We start from the raw sequence: 23387 nt of genomic DNA on the forward strand, positions 1-23387 counted from the left end.
AATTTCTGGTAATTAAACACCTTGTTATTGGTTTTAATTTGTTTTTATTAATCATCATGTTAATTAAATTTTTGCACTTATCACATTTAGATTTCAATTTTTCGATTGAAGCCTTCTGAATAATAAAATTAAATTTTTAGGGTAGCTACCTGATGGATAGAGCAAGTTTTTAAAAGCCAAACAGAAAACTTTTTTTATGTGATTTTATTTTTTACGGGCCCTTGAAGTTGTGAACTTACTGGGTGATTTTATCTTTCTTGGCATTTAATTCTTTTTTTTATTCCATTCAAAGATCTTACGACAGTAAATGTTACCATACTGAATTGGCCTAGCTTTCAGCTTAGCACACAAAAAAAATCAAGCATCTACCGCAATAATTGACGTCACCATGAGTCAAAATCTCATCGTACTCGGCGATAAGTGAAAAATTGAAAAAAGAGTCATAACTCCGAAACTACGAAAAATCGCATAACATACATGGGGGTGATTCGGATAGCCCTCTAGGTCCTCTACCTCCTGGCTTCAGTTCATCCATACTTTTTGGGACACCCTGTATATAACAGGATTAAATAGGATAAGAGATAAGCTCATAAGATAATTATTAATACTTGTTTTTACACTGATATGACTGACTGAAACCTCACACATACACAAATTAATCTATACGTCAGGTATATAAGAACTCATTTTATATTCCTCCTACCTACAAGCTTGCATAAAGCTTTATACGATAACATAAAATAAATACTTTTCCTCGTAGATATTAAAATAGATTAATCATTCCTATCCTTCAGCTTCAGGTACTTTAGTTTATAATCCACAATACTAATATTATAAATGCGAAAGTAACTCTGTCTGTCTGTCTGTTACTCAATCACACCTAAACTACTGAACCAATTGTCATGAAATTTGGTATGGAGATATTTTGATACCCGAGAAAGGAGAAGGCTACTTTTTATCCCGGGAAAATGACGCAATCCCGAAAATCCCACGGGAACGGGAACTATGCGGGTTTTTCTTTGATGCGCGGGCGAAGCCGCAGGCGGAAACCTAGTTGGTATATAAATAATTAAACATAAGTAAATTAAAATTAAAGATATGATAAAGACGTTGCATTGATTGATCTATTGAATGAAATATTTCCATCAGTCAATTTTTTGTAGGAGAAATGTCACCCTCTTCCAGCTGAAATTTTGGTTTGATTAAATTGCAAATGATATTATTTCTGCTAATCATATAATTTTAATAATAGTATAAGATTTTATCCAGACATACATCTTCTTTTAAATAAGGATTGGTTAGTCAGCGGGTTAATTTATTATCTTAGATTTGCCCCTAGATTGTGTAAAAAATCCCTTTATTGCAATCGATGATTGCGTACATTGAGGAAGAAAATTTAATCAAAGAATAAAATGGTTCGCGTAATCGAATAAAGCTACATTTTCCCCCGCTTACATAAACATGAAAGCCTCCTCTGTTGATCTATAAATAAGATGCCATAATGGCGTCTAGGGCGGCGGCGTTACCATGGCAACGTTGCAGTCGCACCGACCCAGTTCCGCGGCCTGTCCAAATGTTAATGACCTCCAAAACCCAGGTCGAAGTTCACGCTACACGAGTAAGAGATTACCACCATCTACCCTATAGATATCTTCACGGGTCACCCCGGGTATTGATCGGATCATGTTGCTTTCTGGCTTGGATTTAGTCACGTATACCGCTATTTTGTTGTGATGAATAGTGATCTTAAATTAAGAAATATCTTAATAATAAAATAATCACAAAAAGAGTAATAATTAAATATGTATAAAATAACACACTATTGTTACGTGCTGATTTTTATATTCAATTAAATTTTAGATTAAAATTTCGTTAATGAACTTGTTAACGCATAACTGTGAAATTGATGATATCTTTGTTATGTGTTGCTACTTTATTGTAGAGTTTCTGAATGGCAATCATAACTTTTCGTTTAAATTTCTCAGTCATAAAATGATAAACTTTATGAGTGATAAATGCGTCTGCGCATTGGTTTAAATTTTAACAGTTAAAACGCTCAAATGCACACATGGAAAGGGAAATTTAAACATATCTAGTGCTTAGTTTAGAGTGCCTAGGCGACGTGTATGTGTATCGGTGTGTGCACGGAATCTACACGCACACACGCGCAGTTATAATATGACTGCGACGTTACAGTAACATATACCAGTTAAACCAAGGACTGAGTAATATGTATTTTGATGCAGATATTTCGAACTGGACGAGAAATGTGTCCTTTAAATAAAATAGAAACATTCTAAATTAATATGATAAAAACGCTGTGTAAATTATATTATGGTTTTGTACAATCTTCTGAATAACAGAGGATTGAGATTTTTATATCGATTGATTTAATTTTTTTGTACTTTATTGCAAGAAAAATGTATATATTCTCATAACAATTTTACTTTAAAGTTTAAACTAATTGGCTAGAAAACCACTCAAAGAAAACTGTAGCTTGATTGTTCTGTGCGTATTTTCAGCGCGTCGATCGATCTCTACGTAATTTTATTATCCCCGCCAAATTTTGATGCGTCCACGTTCAAGGTGTTGTCAATTTATATTCTTAATCTAACAGTTAGTCGTTTTTATGAATAAAAAATATTCAAAATATCATAATTGTTTCTCCCAACGCGTATACAGGAATAGCAGAGCAGGCCTATGATATACTAAGTTCTGAACTAAACATAAACTATATGATGCAAGAATAGGTTCATACACGATATCTAAATTCAAAATCTGTTCACCAAACCAAGTACGGTTGTGTTGCGACAAAATGCAAGGTATATCAGTTATTCCAGCCAATTACCACACAATTTAAAGCACACTAGCTGGAAATAGCTCAACATTCTTCTTTAAATTGTATTAGAAAGACGTTACAATTGCAAAAGTAGTGCAAGCGATACACGTATACTGTACAGTGTTTGTATGTGTGTCCTTAGCGAGTGGGTACTTCGCTAGTGCAGGGCGGGAGGCGGGGGCGGCGCCTATTCCGAGCGCGAAACTAGGCCGGCCGCCGACCGCTGATCGCGGTCTAAAGCATAGGCGGAAGGATTTAATGCGTTATTTCCTAAATCATATACAATCCTCACTGTAAATGTTAAAAATTTCGCTGTGTATTTTGTATTAATTTCAGTGGAAAGCTCAGGTTTTATCGCAGCTTGTAAAACAATGTTATCAATAAAAAAAGGCTCATTTTTGCTCTCCTTTGACTAGAATAAAATAGCATATCAACAAAAAAATTTCTGCTGCCCAACTTTTTGTGGTCAAAACTCAAAATTTAGTAAAAATTTGCGACGAGAAACAAGTAGGTAATGTTCGAAGCTCAAAAGGCGTAGGATAACAGATTTTTTAAAGTAACTTTCCAATAACGATATCTTATTGATGACATTATAATTAATTAGGACTTTTGTCTATTATTCATATAATTTACTGCTTACTCATCATCATAAAAAATCATTTTGAATTGCAAGATAATTCCTTACGTTTGTAAAAACACTAAAAATTGACATGCTGCATTTATGAATGATGTGTAAGGTTTTGTCAATAAAGTATTATTATGTAAATTAAAGTAGAGGTTAATCACATGGCAAGCCACACGTGACTTCGGTCAACGACAGTAGATGTTATGTATTTGCGAATTCGATCCCTTTCATAACTATTCGATAATAGTTTCAAGAATATGCTTAGCTCACTTGATGTAATGCAGACTTAATAGAAATTAACTATTTAAACTATATTTAATGCCTAATTTATGAGTGTAATGTTGGCGCCACGATAGTGAAAACAACGAGAAAGTATCGAATTTATTGCACTCAAGCAATATAAGCAATATATATTGTACTTGACCATGCAAAGTTAGAAAATAAAACTTATTGTATTTAATAAATAAGTGACTTTAGCCTATTAAGAAGCCATATATTATATTAATACGATCGAATTGTTCCAGAATCACGGACGTGTAGGTACGTTCTGAATATATTTACTGAAACAAGCGAATTCGGTCACACTTAGGCCATCTGGTCTCCTGACTCCGGACGCGTGACGATGCCAAAGAAAAATTACTTCTAAGAACAAAAGTTCAAGAACTACAAAAGCGACTCGACACAAGCTCGTAGGTTGAGTTTCAAGTTTTCGTCGAAACAGGAACTCGATGATAGTATTGCAGATTTAATTAGCTAGTTCTTTGAAAAACTAATAGCCAACTCACTTTTTAAACAACAACAAATTTTCTCTCATAATTACTTACATAACTTTTTTCTGTGATAAGAAAGTAACTTTCGTTTTTTATTTAACATAAGCAAAGCAAATTAAATTAGGCAATCTTTTGAGTGGATCTTTTTTAAAACACTTAAAATACAATTCAACACTATAAATCAATAAGTAACTGTCACGTTTATTAATGCGACAAGTTTAAAGTTGGAGTAGTGAAGGTTATATTTCGATTAATGTCAATAGCAAGTTAGGGGATTGAGTACGCCTCGAGCACTAGTCTCGCTCTCATATAATTTCATTGCGCAATATCCGCATTCCCATTACGCTAATGTATACATAATGCCATCAATATACCAATCTATAGAAGCCCAGAGCATTTCGCTTGCACTATAGAAAGTGAGTCTTTGTTTTCACTGTGCCGGTAATGAGGGGAGATCATTGCCGTTTTGTTAGCCGCTTGACTCTATCTCGCTCACGGAAACCAAAAACCCCGTAGAAATTATTTTGAATAAAATTGCCATTGTTATTGTACACACGATAAAAAGGGAAATGAAATGCCATGTTTATGTATTGAATGTGCTAATGCAATGAATGCAGGTGTAGAAAAACCTTGACTATCTTTGCAAATGCACTTTCACTAAATATCTACACATCGGTTACAAACTGAGCATTGGGCTATTTACAATGCTCGAATACTGAATAAATATTTTATACGTCGTTGCGATATTGTGCAGGTACTTTTCGGACGAAGCGAATTATTCTTCTAATTTCTGTGTCACGCTATCGCAAAAATCCTTCAAATTTTTATGTCAATGTGTAACGTAAATGAAGTCACGGTCGGTTGTCGATCTCTTTAAATTATAACAATCTTTCTTTATCGCTATTGTTTAAAATGCTATCTTCTGTGATAATAAGATAAGGCGACAGCAAAACAATATTTAGAAGACATACCGGCTATAAACCAATTTACAAGGTCTGACCTAGAAATAAAACTTCTATTAGTAAACATTTACATCCCACATCAAGTACAAAATATGATTCATGTAAGAACTAAAAAAATAAATTGGATGAACTAAATGAATTTAAATCTTCAAATCCGATACGGAACTTTCATCGAAAAGCAATTTCACAGCGTATTGTAAACGCGTCTATCTATACTAATATTGTAAAGAGGAAAGGTTTGTATGTATGTATGTATGTATATGGTTCTCACGCATAAACTACTGGACCGATTTTGATGAAATTTGGCACATATAATCTTTAGACCCTGAGAAAGAACATAGGCTACCTTTTATTGCTAAATATGTACCACGGGCGAAGCCGGGGCGGACCGCTCGTTGTTTTATAAACTATTAAGATAAGAAATGTTGCACAGCTAAGAATTTCAATTGGAATAATTTGGCTGAATTAGGAGGCGCCAACAAATTCGCACAGGCCACGGTCTCGGGCTCGAACTTGTCCGATTTTTATTGCGAGTTTAAAGAAGCGAGCGAACTTGCCCCACTGACCACGGGTGGCGATTGATATAAATATAATGGAAGCGCGTCCCGTGATACAATTGATGGCAGATGGCTGGGCGATACCGCGCAACGTTCAGATTAACAGCTCCAAGTTTTCTGTGAACTGAAATCTATAAATATGGCCTTGCAATTCCATTGCGTCAAAATATGCAGTCTACCTTTTGTTCTAATTACCATAATATAACTATTATGTAGTTTTTGAATTGTACCATGTTAGGTTTCATGTTTAATGTGTCCGCTAACATAGGTTTTAACACTTTATTGTACAGCGGATTCATATAAAACCCATGCATGTCGCAACATAGATTTTAACAAAAATTACCATCGCGTATAAACGTGGTATAAAATATAAATTAATGAATAAATTTCCCTTTATCATAACGATAATAGTTCAAAGGGAGCTCCTATTAACCTATTTTCGTGAACCACTGAAGTGCATTCGAATGAAGTGCATTTTGTTAAAACTGCACAGATCTGCTGCGTGGGGCGCGGGGACTCGCGGTAACCTACATACCGGTCAACACTCCGGCTCAGTCAACACTCGCTACAGGGACATTAGAAGCGTTTGCACAGCGCAGTCGACTGGCCTACTGCCGTTCCAGTAGTCGTTGAAGCGTATGCTCAAAAATGTAACTAGGACCTAGGTGGATACTGAATAGACAGATCTATGTTATGCAGTATGTTTTGTGTATTCTTTTCACGTAACCTGGTTAAATGGTAGTTGAAACAGATACTTTTATTGGTATAGTTTTGATGATGATGAGCGATGCTTTTGTATGATACTAAAGTTGTTATAAACATCAAAGTTAATAGTAATAAACTGAAAGTATGGGTGTATCTATAATAATTATAACTAACCTTAACACACTGATTTTCAGTTCCAATCGTACTTAATGCACTCACCTGTAAAAAAAGAAAATGTATAAAAATGGGTCTTTACTGTATTAGAAACTATGTTATTAGACATAAACCTAATACAATGCCGTAAATTCTTTTTATTATTCACCATCTGTTCACACATTTTATAACCTACATCCCAAACATATTGTGATTGACCTACAAAATAAAACTGTATATTTAATTTCAATATAATTAAGACATTAAAATTTTGCGATTAACTATAAATTTATTGCTTTTTTCTTTAGAATATGTAATTTATTTAGAATACAAATTTTATAAAATACAATGTTTAAGTTAAAAAAAAGGTTAGGAAGAATGTAAGTGAGAAATGTCGACTATATTGAATTGAAACATTGAATTTTGTAAATTCTATATAAAATGCAAATATAAATGGTAAATAAACCGAATAGCCTCAATAACATACTCTATATTGATTGCTTATCAAAATTAACAACGAAAAAATATTTCAAATTCTTATTACTTTATATTGCAGATAATACTATAATATTCTGGAACGTATTTTCTTTTTGAAATTTTATTATGAAATTATATTTTATGAACATGTTAACTAATCAGGCCAGTAACTTAACAATAGATCCATGTCGTGTAAACAGACTAACACCAGCATTAGATGCGACTAGACAAGGCCATACCTATCAGTGAAATGTCGAGAAGGAAAGAGAGGGAGACACAAAGTATTTATCGCACACATAACAAACACTACAAGTGCAATCTACACACACACTTGCAAATTTTCTATTTCTATTACGTGGTCTAGGGTTGTCTATTTGTGTTAATAAAAGCGACATACTATACGTATAGTGTATACTTATGTGATATAATGTGTTGTTATCAAGCCCTCTTTCAAATATACACAACATTTATGGAAAGGCTAATTCTGCTTTACATTAACATTTAAATGTTGGATCTTAGAGTTGTACACTTAATCATTTTATTTGTATATTCTAATATTTTAGACTTCAGAGAGATTTGCGTTTGCATTTGTTTATTTATAATTTGTATATAATTTATTAATTATACCTTATTTTCTGTATATGAATTTATAGTAAAAACAATTTAATGAAATAAAAAGTATAGGCAAAGAGCATATAAAAATTGCACACCACTAAAAGATTAATCCAAAAATTCCAATCATGCAATTCACTGCAGATAGCGATATCTATTGTGTATTTCACACGTCCTAAAAGCCATCTATTGATGCCTACAACAAAATCGTGAAAATCTTATCGCTCTATAGGTACGTGCTAGAAAGTATATCGTCTAGACTACAAAATAAGGAGGTTAGAGACTATCAACAAAATTGGGTGAGTGTAAAGCGCACTCGATAACGATAACCGGCCGAACTTGCGATTGCGACAACACGTCCTAGAACCCTCTTGAACCCAAGTACCCTCAATAACTACCAACCGAAACGTAGCACAGCACCAAAACAACGTGCTAATAATATTGTATCGCTTATAAAACTATGTTGTGAACGTTCGATTCAGAACAGTTTCCCAACGCTTTTTGTCTAGCCTCTGTGGCGTAACTTATGCCTTTGAAAATCTTCATCACATCTTTATATTTCACAAGATCATAAGTGCTTTTCCTTGTACTGAGAAACTTTTTTATCGGTTTTATTGGTTTCAATAGCGGATGTCAATTACTAGTCAGGGTATAATTTTATAGAATTGCAATCAATCAATGTGAGGTTAATAAATAATTACTTCCTATATAAATATGAACTCCAATCGCATCTTATCAAAAAAATAATAGAAATTACTTTTAATAAATTAATGAAAGACATTTTCACGAAAATATTAAAATAATCACTGTGTTCCGAGCACACGTTTCCCATAGAAATTGGGTTATCTTGATAGATCGACCTCAGTTGCAACACGTCCAGGAACGCGATAGCAAATGAAGAAAATGATACTTATGAAGAGTCGTGTTAAGAAAATATATAAGCCGAAAATATAAAAAAAATGTACGTATTTTTATAAAATATATATCAAGGAGTGCTCTCTTTTTTTAGAACTACATATATTGTTTTTAGTTGAAAAGCTAGAAAAAACTTTTTATTGTCATACAAGTAAATAATTGCATATCTGACTTTTAAACATTATATTTACTTAACGAACATAATATATTTTAAATTTTAATTAATCCGTATCAACTTTTTTTTATTCTATACGAACAAATATATCACGTAGAGTCCGGTGAAAATGAAAGTAATGTTGTAGATCATTCAACGTCTCTGCGTCTACGATAACCTTTTGAAATTTGTTTTGTTTGAAGCAAAGTCCCTGACGTCGTCCTAAATGTTCATGTGAGACTGGCACACTGCCCAAATATAATTAGTCATCGTTCATGTGGTTAAAATGCGATCCTAGAATGGCAGGTTCTTAGAATCGGCGACATTTGGTTAGATAACAAAAATAAGTTTGAGTACATGTGCCATTTTCAATAATTTTCTAATTTTATCGTCTTATGCATATTAAGATATCAAATGCCATTAATAAAAGATAGATATATTCAAAACTTACAGTTGATAGAGTTCACTTAGAAACAGTTAGCCAATAATACTTTCATGAGTTACATTAAAAATATTGATTAATAATTTTGTGTGTTTTTAATAAAGTTATAATCAAACACAATCCGTGTCCGTTTATTATCTATAAAAAAACTATTTATTTTATTAAAAAGAAAGGAAACAATTTAATAAAATAGAATTAGTGAATAAATTAAATATATTGTTATAATTAAAAATTATATCATATAAAAATACCTCCGTGTATTTATCAAACAGATTTAATTAAAGAAACGCATTGCAGTTGCGTCGCTTTACAGCTGTAGCCATCTATTGATAAGCGGCCGAAGTACATTTCGGCCACTCGACGCTAGATGGCTGAATTTTCAATTCCAATGTAACTCGCGCGCTATATTAATTTTACCTGAATTATTTTTATGCGTTCGTTATGTGTTCGTTTATTATAAATAATTTTATTGGATGGTTACAAATATTTTAATATGCAGAAATAAATTAAAAATAATTTAACCAAAATATATTCCATTCCATTTATCGTCAAATTAGGTGTGGGTTTATTACTTTTTTATATAAAGTAAACCGACATGTAAAATAGTTTTATTTGGATTTATATCCCAAAAGCTCGAAAACATTGTCTCTTGGGAAATCCAGTCTGTGTTATACTCGTATATCATTCATGCAACATCGATTTAGAGAGCGTCTACTAGACTTAAATTAAGTTTGCATTGCGGTTTGGTGGTGTTTCTTGTTTTATTGTTCATTATTATTTTATTAGTTTGTTAAATTAGTACACTAAATTAACAACAAATAATTGTTCAGAAATGGTCTCACGAAAATATGAAGATATCTCAAAAAATGTAATATATAATGAAAAAACCAACATAATTAAGATAGAAACGTTTTCTTAAATTCACATTATTTTTAGAACAACTAGACCGTATGCGATTACATTAATTTTGGCTACATTGATTTATGCGTTTTGGATTTTTCATCTTAAATACGTAAATCATTTTATTCTATGAAAACCAACATAATTAACATATAAACTTTTTCTTAAATTCACATTATTTTTAAAACATAATTTTTTGCTATTACAATGCATTACATAATTTTTTTTGCTATTACATAAATTTTTGCTACATTGAATGATTTGTGCATTTTAGATGCAAAAAATTCCAGTATTTTTTATTGTTCATTACTTCTTAATTAATTTTCCTCCATTCATAAACATTTTTCTTAGCCAAATTACTCTAATGAGCACTGCACCTATAAATAAACTACACAATTCAAGCGATCAACAATAATAGCAAAATATAAAAAATAAACAGTGCACTCACTCATGCACAGCCCAACCCCCAATAAAGTAATTGAACTTCAGCTGCATCTGTGTGAATGCACTAGGCACACTACGAAATCTAGACCCGAGTGCAACGCTCGGATTCGTTGGGGTAGGTCTCAAATATTGCACGAACATTTGCACTATGACTATACGTGTGTAGTGCGAATATAGTTGATTAACACGTAAACAAAGGACGCATGCTTGGACGGATCAACAAGATTTACACCTTTCTAGCAGGAAATCAACAACACTCATTTGGTCTAGTATAATAACTGGGATTTTAATAGGAGCGTTTTGGTCTTTTATAAAATTTCGGTAGGAACGTTTACTATGTGCTATTAATAATTTTATTTATTTAATAGAAACGATACTGCATTTGTAGCACTCTGCTCTACACTGCAAAAATATTAGATAGAAATTTACGTATAATTTTTATTTTTCAGAACAAGACTGAAATAATGATTTCAGTGAAAAGGTATACCAAAATATACGTGTACCAAAATTATCTCTCTCTTCTATTAATAAAACAAACATAATTTATTGATAAAAATCAACCATAACACACCAATCGCGAAAACACAATCAAAACGTCCAACACATGCAGTGTTTACCTTCGCGTTTGTGTGCCAGACATATCTACATCTAGACGTCTAAATGTCTAGATAAGGGTGCATCGTTGGCGTAGGTCCGGGGGGGTAGGTCGCGCCCCATCCCCAATGCACTAAGTACTAACGCAATCAACCACGGCGGCGCCTGCTGTGACACTATGTTTTTGTTCGCAATCTGATTTGTTGATTTGCTTTTAATTATATATTGCATTTTTGATTGGTTTTCAGACATTCAATGTAATGATTGTTCGTGATTTAATTCTAATGCACGAATGTGATGGGAGCTTTTTCATGTGTTGAGCTTTTAGATGCAAATCTTAACAGGTATAGGTAATTATCTACTTACTTTCTAACAAGTAACAATCATATTATTAATAATTTATAGCATTGAATACCTATAGTATACGCATAATAATTACCCAATGGCCAATTTTCGTATTCAACGATGTTGCCAAAAATGTATTTTTCACTATATAGTAAAATAAATAGTACGACTATTAATCAACAGGTGCAAATATCGTGGTGTTGTTTTTGCATTTCTAAGAAATAAGTGTTTATTAACTTGTTGCATGCCATGAATACCTAGAAATTTAGCTTGTTATAGTTCAGTGTAGTCAAAATCTAATATAACATCAAGAACTTCTAAAACGAATAATTAAATGGACGATTAGCAAATCTTAACTAAGATTTAATTGAATTATGATAAGTTCCGCCTACGTTCGATCAGTATTAATATAATATGAGTTCCTTATGTATATCAAAAAGATATATCGTGTGAATACTTTCTTAAAATGCGAAACTAATAATAAATAACAATTGATATGCGTATAACAATCTATTTGCGGTTAGCTCGGCGGCGGAACCACCAAATCATAACATTCGATAGATATTCATTATGTAATACCTACACCAATGTTTATTTACCAATACGTATGTCGTCCCGGTCATCGACCCCGCCATCCGTTCGGTGAATTTCGACATTGTCCGCACTTTAGAAGGGGATAGCTTTATGGGAAAACCAATGGGAATGAATGCGTGTCGTCTGAGGGTAGAGACCTTGAGCAAAATCAAGGGTAAGGCTATGTAAACGTGTGCGAACTCCGGAAATGTATGTGTGAGTGAGTCGATAACCGTTCTATGTTTGGTAGAAGTATGGTATATGTATATCTATAAGCTTTTGGAATCAGGAAAACTTAAATTATATTTGCTATCAGAGCGCTACAAATTTACATATTATTTAAAGTAAGCACTACAGCCGCAGTATAAATGATTAAATTAATGTCTTTATGTATCATGAAATTTAAATAAACGTACATTTTTATATGAAGGTATTTTAAAAACAAAAATATAGCAGTTCTGGAAAAAACATTACGTAAAGCAATAAACATTGCGCCGCCATAAAAACAAAAAGAACGCATGTCAACAAGCAACAACTACGACCACGTGCTACATCCGAAATAGACATTCACGCAAACATCCACGCATAAGACACACACACGCGACCACGAGGCCGCGGAGCCCGCGGAAAAATCAATATTTTGAGCAAAACTACTTCCCTTAACGTACAAGTGTGCGTTAGCTACCTCGCACCCGAGGCCAAATAAGGTTCTATCGAGCTCCGAATTGGCAAACCGAATCACGCCTTATCCATTGCGGAACAAAGTGTAATTTTCTCTATTGGGTCGGGGGGTAATTGAATCATAAGGGTACTGTGAAGTAGTGTTGTTCTGCTCCAATCAATCGGATGGCCCGTTCTCGCGGCCGCGTGGCGCCGGCCGACGACCCCGGCCCGGTCGTTACCCTGCGACAGTTGCACCCTGCTACCCCGTGCCGAGGCTCACCCTTATTCTGCCGAATCTTGGACCCGAGCCGCACAGCGCTGACATTGACTCAGCACGAGGTTCAACGACCCTCTTGACGTTTCCGATTTCCGGGCTCACCTTTGCTTTTTTTACTGTATGGTATTTTTAGTACTTGACAGTATTTATAACGCCCGTAAAATTAATCGTTTGTTTGATTTTAAGACACAATGAAATTTGCCACTTAAACTTGTGTTTTATTTTTAAAGAAACACTATTTTCTAAGTAAATAAAACATAATTAGAATTTGCACGTTTCTTATACAATTAACACTCTATTTTTAATTGAGCTCATTGTTATTGTTTGTTTGTTATTTATAATGAAACTCAAATAATTATTATGAAAAAGCACGAATGGTTGCAGCTTTTTAAAAGAAAAATTAAAAAGCGTACTGAACGCGTCATTCAGGAGTCAGAAAACACGCGTCTTCCTCATAATGAAATATGACTAAGACTACTTAAATTTGAACGTGCATTTTAATTCACGCTAAAGTACTTCTGGTCCTGCTAACAGGAGCCCGTTACTGATTATACTTGCACAACCATAAAGTAGGTATATTATTATTCTCAGTATATTTTCAGCCTATGTTGCCGTATTTATGAGCTACCTATAATCTATATTTATGTGTTATATGGGGTAGAAATTTTCCAAATCACGCATATTAATATATACAATGATATATTGTAAAGAGTATATATTATTTCTCACACAATAATTATAATTATGTCATTTTATTTGAGGTATGTTTCTGAATAAAATTTGCATTATAGTGATGTGTGCTCTTCGTCTATAATTATTATTTGATTCCTTAAATATTTTGATCACTAACGTTTTCTTCCCAAAAATTTATTATATTTAACTTTATTACACATTGCATTTTTATTTATTATACAATATTATTTATCTGAGCTGCAGTCATTTATCAAGCAAATAATAAATTATGTTTTCAAAAACGTATTTACGTTGTCACTTGTTATAAGTAGTCAGTATTTAACGATATTAAAATTTTCAATGGACCGGAAAGAAAACACGTCCATACAGTGACGACAATGAAAAATTAAGTTTTATTTTTCTTAAGTGTGCTTGAAATATATTTGTCAAGTGTCTTCGTGTTGTCGCTTCGTTTAAGTCGGTGTCGCCTTAAATTGGTTTTAATTTTTAACTAATAAATCTTATTCTCAAATTTGAACATCGGTCACAGCATACAATTCACTGTTTTCTATTGCATTTTGTCAATTGTTAACTTTTACCAATTAGTCTGGGTCTTGCTCGTTATAACGCTCGCTATGAAGTGCTCAAAATACTGTATGAATGGAATGCGGTAAACTTCTATATATGTAATTTCTACATATTAAATAAATTTGCGAATAAAAGAGGAATCTCATTATTTAATGAACAATTTTTATAATTTAAAAAAAAATAATAATTTTGTGTTAAAGCTTTTTCAAGTGTTTAACACTTAATTGTTTGTTTTCCTATTACGCTATTCAAAATAAAACACTCAATCTGTTCTTTTGCGAACATCGTTTATTTTAAGACGAAGTAGGCATGTCTGTGATCCGATAGATAACCGTCAGACACTTACACGCACAGGCATACAAATAAACGCATAAGATGCGCCGCGCTAGTTTCAGCAACAGCTGTAGGTTTAGGCGGCCCAAGCGGTCGGGGTCAATGCCCATCTGTATTTTCAACATGTGCCGACGTTTTCCGCGTTCCACGGAAAGCTCGCCTGTCATCCCTTCGGAAATCTTCGGGATTCTTCGACTCTCTTAGATTAATGCAGCTCCAAGGAGACTCAGAGACTTCGGATAATGAGAGCCAAAGAGGTTTTTATATTTAGCCATTCCTCTACGTGGATGCTCTTTTTATATAAAAGAGCTTTTAGCCGAACGATCTCGAGAGCTCTGCACGGAAAACGTTTTTAAAAGCAATGATCGTTTAATGGTTCGAATCGAGATATTAAATATTTGGTTTATGGAAATTTTTCGAGTTCGTGTAACCTTGGTTTCTGTGTCATGTTCTAAAACTATTTTGGAGCAAACAAACTTGATAAGGATCGACTTTGCAACGGTTCTCTGGTACGAATAAAGTATGCCAATAGCGTTGAAGTGGCCTTTGTGCAGACCTTGTCTGAATGAAATCTCATCACGAAAGTCGAAACACGCCCAGTGTCACTCTGTATTCAATGTCACGGTCTATGGTGTCGCTGTTATGTTAATTTCTTGGCTTATATTAGATCTCGTATGCATTTCGTGTTGTACTTAAAACAAATGAACATAAAATCACGTAAAAACAACTGCTCTATGATTTTCTGAGCCGTTAAAGATTATAATATGTTTAATTTCTTCATATTGCATGAACTAACAAAACAATGTATTATGTAGGTATCTATGCAGCATAAAACTCTCAAAAATTGTAGAGATAGTCAAGTTCGCACATTTAGGATGTATTTCATCACTTCGTGACGTATTCGCGTATAAATACTGACAGAAGGTATAATTAATAATAAAATGATCATAATCTAATTAAGATCTAATTATTACTTACTCAGTTCTCATGTAATTAAAATTTAAATCTAGCAAAAGTAATTGCAAAGTAAGTTAAATAAAATTACTGTTTCGCCAATTGCCAAAATATTGGCGTGGATATATCATTTGAGTAAAAATTACTGCTTCATAAAAACATTTATCAATACAGGTACTATAAATACGTGCGTAGATTCCAATTGAAAATAAGTTCTTAAAATAAATTATAACTTATAAAGCTATATAACAAAAGAAATATCATCAAAGTCGGTCCATTAGTTCTTGGATAAAAACTGGATGACACATAATCTTCTGCCTACAGTTTTATTATATGCTGTGATTATATAGTAAATGACAAAGCGATTTTGAAAACGAAAACTGAAAACTAGAATGTATGTAATGAATAGCTAGCAAACACACGTGCACAAACGTTCTAGAACATTCGAGATTTTCCTAAAATCCCTCACAATGGTCCTAAGTGCTGAGTTGCATTCGCAGATGCAGTGTTATTGGTTTCGTAACATTACAATGATGGCTGTATGCATGAGTCATGGCCGGCCAAGTTCAGTGTCGCTCGTCCGAACTTGAACCCACTACAAGGCAATTACTATACCGGTAGATATACATGTAGGAGATATACGAATAACTGTTTCGGATGTTGCGAGGTTCAATGTGAATTTATTGAACGTTAAGGACCATACGATTCGTGCCGCATGCCGAAATTATAAATGAGAATGCTTGACCGAAATATTATATGTATATTTTATTTGGTATCTTTGATTTTTTCAATTCCGTTAAGACATAACATATACATATTGGCTGTATGTATCAATCATTGCGGTTTGTTTTGTAAGAAAATTAGAATGGAAACAATGTCATTAAACTATCTCTACATCGACCATCCTTTATAGTAGAGTTCTGAAAACTGTACCATGCAAATTGTTCTTCCTTTCTTAATGTGGCCAATACTTGAACACAACATTTATAATATTTTAAATTCGGATTATTTCAAAGCTATAATATATCTTGCAGTGTAGTGTGGCCGGCATCAATGATAAGGTACGTAAACAAGCACAATCGTCTACGTGACAATGACTTGGCTTCATATCGGTTACACATGCGCCGATAAACGAACAATCACCGCTCATATTGAGATATGTTTATTTATATTTTTATCCGTTTTTATATTTGTAACTCTCGTTTTTCAAAGAAATTTTCTGTGGCATATGTAGAAAAACAATGCACGTAAATTACCTTTGTATACAGTTAAATAATAATAATATTTACGTGATTTTAAACGTACTTAGTAGTTGAATAAAAATTCTACGTGCTAATATAGTGCACAACCAAAAAATATGGGATAGGTACATTGTTAAGCGATGAGAAGATTAGATTCAAACTCACTGATCAGCATTCTCTAGAAAATTTTACAAGAATTTGAGATTGTGTTGTGTGAGTTATAAGTATATATTATGTGTGTGTGTGTGTGTGAACCACACTTTTGCAGATATAAAAGTCAATGAATCGTGCTATTAATATGTGTATCAAGTTGAATACCCCGTGACGAACTAGTGACTAATGTATACGTAACATTGTTTAATATGGAGGATATTGAAACCAATTTTATTTCAATCAATTGTGTCATTGACTTCACCCTTATGGTCATCGATGGTCTAATCTTCATTCAACTATCTCGATGTATTCAATGTATGATTAGCTTTGATTTATTATTTATTAATGCACTGTATATAAGCATTATGCTCAGTAACATTTGAATTCGTATGCATTACTGTAATATAAATTAATACCTCTATTTAAAATAATTACTGCACTACATTTATCAAGCAACAAAATAATATCTAAAGTAAAAATACTTCGATAATTTGCAATCAAAGGCAAGCAGCTTTAACGACTTCACTCATTTATTATCAAAGCAATAATAAAAAAATGGATACATGACATTAAAAATAGCTCTAGTTTTGAAATGATTTAATATCTAATCGTTTTAATTTTATTCAGGAAAACCCTTGACCTTGCCTTAACACTTTCCGTAGAGCTAGCTTGCCTTCAATTATAAGAATTGCATTTAACATACCTCAATTACGGAAGCTGTATGTGCACTAATCACGGAAGGAGAATCTCCGATCGTCGATCTACGGAACATTGAATCGTAGTACGAGGGCATAATAAATAAACGTACATTATATTTGGAGTTCAGTCGCGGCCGCCGCGGGGCCAACGACCGTCCTTACCGCGACACGGAGCTGACAGACTACACCCGTCTCTTTCTAGCGGAGATCGCGCACCGCGTTCCATGCTATTACCTCTATTCAAATCAATTGAATATGTTTTAATACCGTTCACTAATTTATTCAAAAGTATGCATGTCAATGTTTTAATCATAATATATTTATCACTTTCGAGTGCTTCTGGATTTAAATTTTTCCGCCCCGTCGTATTTTTTATTGAATACAACCCGCCTCGTTATTTGCATCGTTGGTCGCGAAAGCAATAAGTCGTGGTTAATGCAAATTGATTGCAGTTTCGCAGGAATCGTACAATACATGTTGCAATGGCTAATTAGCATCACAATTACTTAATCAATTAATTAAATAATATATGTAGAGTTTGTTGTTCAGTGTATCTGCGCACTGCGAGACGTCTCTTGTAAGTTATCGCACTGAGATATTATATTTGTAGATTTTGCGTCAATTAGGCGGTCACAATGTATCGACATCAATGTAATTCATAATTTTGGTTGAATCGTTTATTGAACAGAATATAATGGAAAAATGAAGCCCGTCGTTTCATCTACATTCACAATCATCAATGATTCATGTTTCGTATTTTCGTATTTATTAGTTCAATATATTTTCAGTTCACTATATTTTAGGGAACTTAGGAACTTAGAACTTATCCATTAGACTTGTTTTTTTGTAATCTATCTATAGTTTTAACAAATACCGAAAAATAGATAATTTTGAAATTAAAACTCTAAAATATCACACCTACCTAACATAACCCATCACAGTTTTAACTCTTACCTTTACTAATTTATATATTTGTATCTTTAGTAGGTTTTATTCGATTATAATACCATTGATAAAAATCCTCCCATATCTACGTAATATTGTAGTTAACTTAATTAGAAGTGTAGTTTTGCATTACGAGCTATGTTCCAACAATCCGGTGGGAGTAGAAACACGCAATGCATTTTAAACTACTTCTAAATGGAGCTAGGAATAAGTCAGTTGTTACGAGCGACTTACAGATAATACCAGTTTATGTCATTGTCTTTATTAAGGGCTTATTGTTAACGGAACGGGTAATGCTAATAATGTAAGGTACATATACAAAAATTTCAACAAATTCATAATGTTGACATAGACATTATTTACAGGTCATGAAGTACTGTTTATTTTCTCAATAGTTTTTATTAATTAAAGTCTTAAAGTTTTTAAAGTTTCATCTTTTCTTGAACCAATAAATCAGCTTGGATCAGCTTTATGTACGGTCGTTACTTACTAAAAATAGATATATCGAGGTTTTTAATGATAAGTAACAGATTTTAAAGAAACTTCAAAATCAAAATAAATAATAATATTTTCGAGGTACTACAATTTTTTTAGCTCACGGGCTACGCCGCTACACGGCTCTACATTTTTATAAACCAAAATTTGAAGGCCTCCGTAGCATCAATTATTACTTCGAATTTTAATAAGAAATAACAAACTTACAAGATATTCATTTAATGTCCTGATTGTGTCGTCATGATCATTTATTTATCAAACTATAGGTTCTCTTTCGCACGCCTAACATTATTTTCTCGATATATGTTTGTAATACAGCTTATTTGGAATAAAATAATTTGTAAGTAAGGTGTATTTTAAAAGTAGGCATAATTATAAATCAAAAATCATTATTTCCCTAGAATATTCTGCAATATTATTCGTAGTGAGCGAACGGAGAAAGTGCTACGCGGAAGCGTCGTTGCGGTGCGCGATTCCCATGTGTTGTTCACATCGGTGTCTATTACTTAAACAAACATAATAGTAACGAATAAATAATAGAATATAAAAGAACAAGGATATTTTCCCTTTTTGTAGTAGTAGAAAAAGGGTATAAATTGAATATTTTATTTAGAAACTAACGCTTGATGATTAACGATGATACAAATGGAATTGTCGTAGTTTCTTTATTTTTGGTTACGTCAATACATTATTAAATTTTATTTACATTTAATTTATATTAAATTTATCCAATGACTCATTACAATTTACATAAACTTAATTATTTAAATAAAAATGTATCATGATAACACTTTATCGTACATAATTGAATATTACTTCTTTTGCAAAATGACTTATTATTTTTTCTTAATTTTGCGATAATTCTCTAATTCATTAATATATTTCAAATCTCAGTAAAATAAGTTAAATTTTCCACTCCTGCCTAAACTATAAGAATTCACTTCAACCAGTAAGCTAATTGATTAAATTTTAGTAGAGTTTTCTCAACTTGTCGATATTTTTTGGTTCAGTTATAATTTATGCTTATTTATTACAATCAACAAAATACATTCAGAATAATCATAAATGGATGAAGCACCGAAATAGACTTAAACAACCCAATCTTATTACAGGAACTGTAAAGTTGCCTGTGATTGGTTAAGCATTTTCTATTTGAAAATGAACTGATAACCATATACGTGCAATGAAATATACCTCATATCATGTTCACTGTACGTTGTTACAGTACATAGTGATCTATCAATGCGAAATGCAGTTACGTGTAAGTACAAACTAAACGCTTCCGCATGCAAGCAGGAAGTGAATACTTTCCCTTTTGCCTATGCGCAGCAGCCGACCGCACTACATCACTATAAACCGACAAACGTCTAAATTACTCTATAACCTCACGATAACTGACAATGACTGGCATTCGTAATTTGGCCGCGTTATAATGCAGTTAACTAACGAATAAGGTTAAGTGCCCGCTCCTCGAATGCCAGCTGCGTGAATGTGGTGTATCTTAATGAATTACTGTTCATAATTTCAGATTAAATAACACAAGTTTTATATAGATATTTGTATATCTTGTATAGGGCAATTGCAATTTATTATTAATACGAAAAAAATGCATTTGCATTTTTTTCGTATTCCCTCTGTCGTATGTGTCATGCGCACAATTGTGGATTTAAATGTTAATAAACAAGAATCTAGTATCAAATTGCAGAAAAGAAATTATATAGGTCAACAATACGAATAAAGCCAAAAATAACAATCACACAAATTACGTCAAATGCTTGACATCTATTTTGGCCAAATTAAATGTAAATTTAACCCTTTTGGAGTTTTTCACCTTTCAATTAAAGTCCGGTTTTTCGATTCATGAAAGATTTGAGTAATACGACAAAACCGGTTACGATAAGGACAAACTTGTCTATTTTTGAACTTATAACACGACGGGAACTCCCGATAATAATCAGAACTTGTTTTAGGTGTTTTTAAGTGTATATCGACGGAATTAGAGACGAAATGGCGCCTACAGTTGACCTATAAACCTTTGACGGACATTGACTCTATAACTTTGTATAAATCAAAGAGAAGTTTGCCTTTGTGGCGAAATAATTGAGTTAATTTCATATTAATTTTCATAGAGAATATTTCAAATATTTGCCGCAATATATTCAGTACTAAAATAATAATTTTTCTTTTGCTAAAAAAATACAAAATAGTCAGGTTTGTAGATAATCTAAGTACATATTAAATGATTCGATCTTATGTATAAAAATGTACATCGCAAAAAATTATTAATAACAGAAATGAAACGGTATCTAACCTTGTATTTGTACTGAAGTTACCTTGTACTGAACCTACCTTAACCATTTAGTAATAAATTATCCATTACTAACCTATTACAAGATCAATCAACCTACACGATACTATAATAAGACACCTCAATATGCTACAAAGAATAATCAACAACCAAAAACAGCTCAAAGATCCGTTAAGAACAGTTGGTTACTGTTATCGTACCTGATTACATACTTCGGCCTTTTTTCGGGAACCCGAGACTGTTTTAAAATATGGCGCAAAACGATCGAATGTTGCGGAGTTCACGATCGGGCGGTGACCTCCCGAAACTGGGCCGGTTATTCTGTAGGCTGTATAGCGTATAGTCTAGAACCTTTTGCTCGCTTAGGCTATCAATCATCCCTTTGCTACTGTGTTAATAGGTGCTGGTAGATAGCTTAATTACGTCGTCGGGACGTTAACCCTAAACCCATTTTATGAATTGCAAAAAATAATGTTCGCAAAAAAGTAAAACTTAAACCTAGAACTACTTTAAAAGTTGTTTTTATATCTCACTTTATTAAGAATTTGTTAATTGTGACAGATGTTTCGGTAATATAGTAATCAAAATTATAATAACACTTAGGTGAATAACACTAATAAATCACGTGAAACTTTTGTAAGCTTTTCAAAGAGTTTACCGAATAGCAACAGTTAATAATTTTCTATGGAACTTATTGTTTTAAAGGAAATACAATTAGTAATTATAAAAGTCAAAGAAGTAGTGCGATAATAAATTTCCGCAAAGCGTATAAATTATTATGCGATAAAGCGTGTTACTACTTACGCCTTTAGTATTTATAATTTGGGTCAGAAAGCTTTCCAACTAGAAAATCTCCATAAATTTTACTGCCACTGAACAATGAAATACGTCGGCAGTGAAAAAGTAAAAGAATAACCTTAATAGCACTTTGATTTTTGGCAATCATTTTGAGATTTTGGAAACGGTAGGTAAGGTAACCTTCGTAAAGTTGGTTCATGAATTAGGCGTGATGATTGCAAACTCTAATCAATGTGTGATAACATTTCGCGAGTGGTGAAAGCGTTGTTATATCACCGCATATTATGTACTATAGGGACACAATACTTTTATTCAGCGATTAAGAATTTTCACGAAAAAAAAAGAGTCAATTGTAAAACGTCATTTGTCATGTCATACTGAGGTTAAAAAGGAGCACGTTGCAAGTTGCGATCTCTGACTTCTGAGGGAGCGTTGCTAATCTAACTGACCTATATAATGTGGGTGAAAGACCTCGTAAACTACTACTGCCGTGCATTATGACCGCCACAATACACCACAAAATCCATAAAAACAATAAGAAGCCTTAACCCGTTTTAATACGGGATAAAATAGCCCCCACACGACTACAGCTTTTAATGCTTTACGCGGAATCATTTTGTTTAGTGCTCATTTATAGCTTGAATAATATCTAAAACGAGAGCATGCGATTACATCAATGGGTGCATTTCACTTTTACACATATTTCCATCCTGTTGTGAAATGTATCCTAGTGATAACTGTATTTCGAATTGATATAAAAATAAATGAGCAGTCTTTTAAATGTATGCATATTGTTTTAAAAATGAAGTTAGTTTCTACGAGAATATCGACGACTAATACAGCGCAAGCGTGGGTGGATCCTAGATTGGTTATTATGTTCTATTTGGAAACAGCAAGAAATCTAAATACATCAGTTTTTATTGTAGTCTAAATAAAAGAGAGCTAAGACAATGTATTCCGTAGATCATATGTCATAGTATTTAAATATAAACATTATTTACGGGGTAATGGCCTAATGAGCATTGTAGCGTTTCCGTCACTATTCGCGAGGGCGGATGTCATTACACTCGACCGAATTTTAAACATTATTAATGGAGAAAATAAGAAAGGTTACGGTTAACACAATATATGGGACCTACTTGATAATATGTACGTAATTTTCTTGGATATTAAGGAACAAGGAATGATGTATGAG

The 23387-nt window shown here is 32.9% G+C and overlaps 1 protein-coding gene across 1 annotated transcript in view; it reads right to left on the minus strand.

The window, feature by feature from the left end:
- Window positions 1-23387, minus strand: part of Hr4 (nuclear hormone receptor 4) — a 66031-nt gene that overhangs the window by 41054 nt on the left and 1590 nt on the right. The window lies entirely within an intron of this gene.

This window comes from Colias eurytheme, chromosome 3, assembly GCF_061535395.1.
Source record: "Colias eurytheme isolate Ceu_HAF_F1 chromosome 3, ilColEury1 Martin Lab GWU primary, whole genome shotgun sequence".
Lineage (NCBI taxonomy): Eukaryota > Metazoa > Arthropoda > Insecta > Lepidoptera > Pieridae > Colias > Colias eurytheme.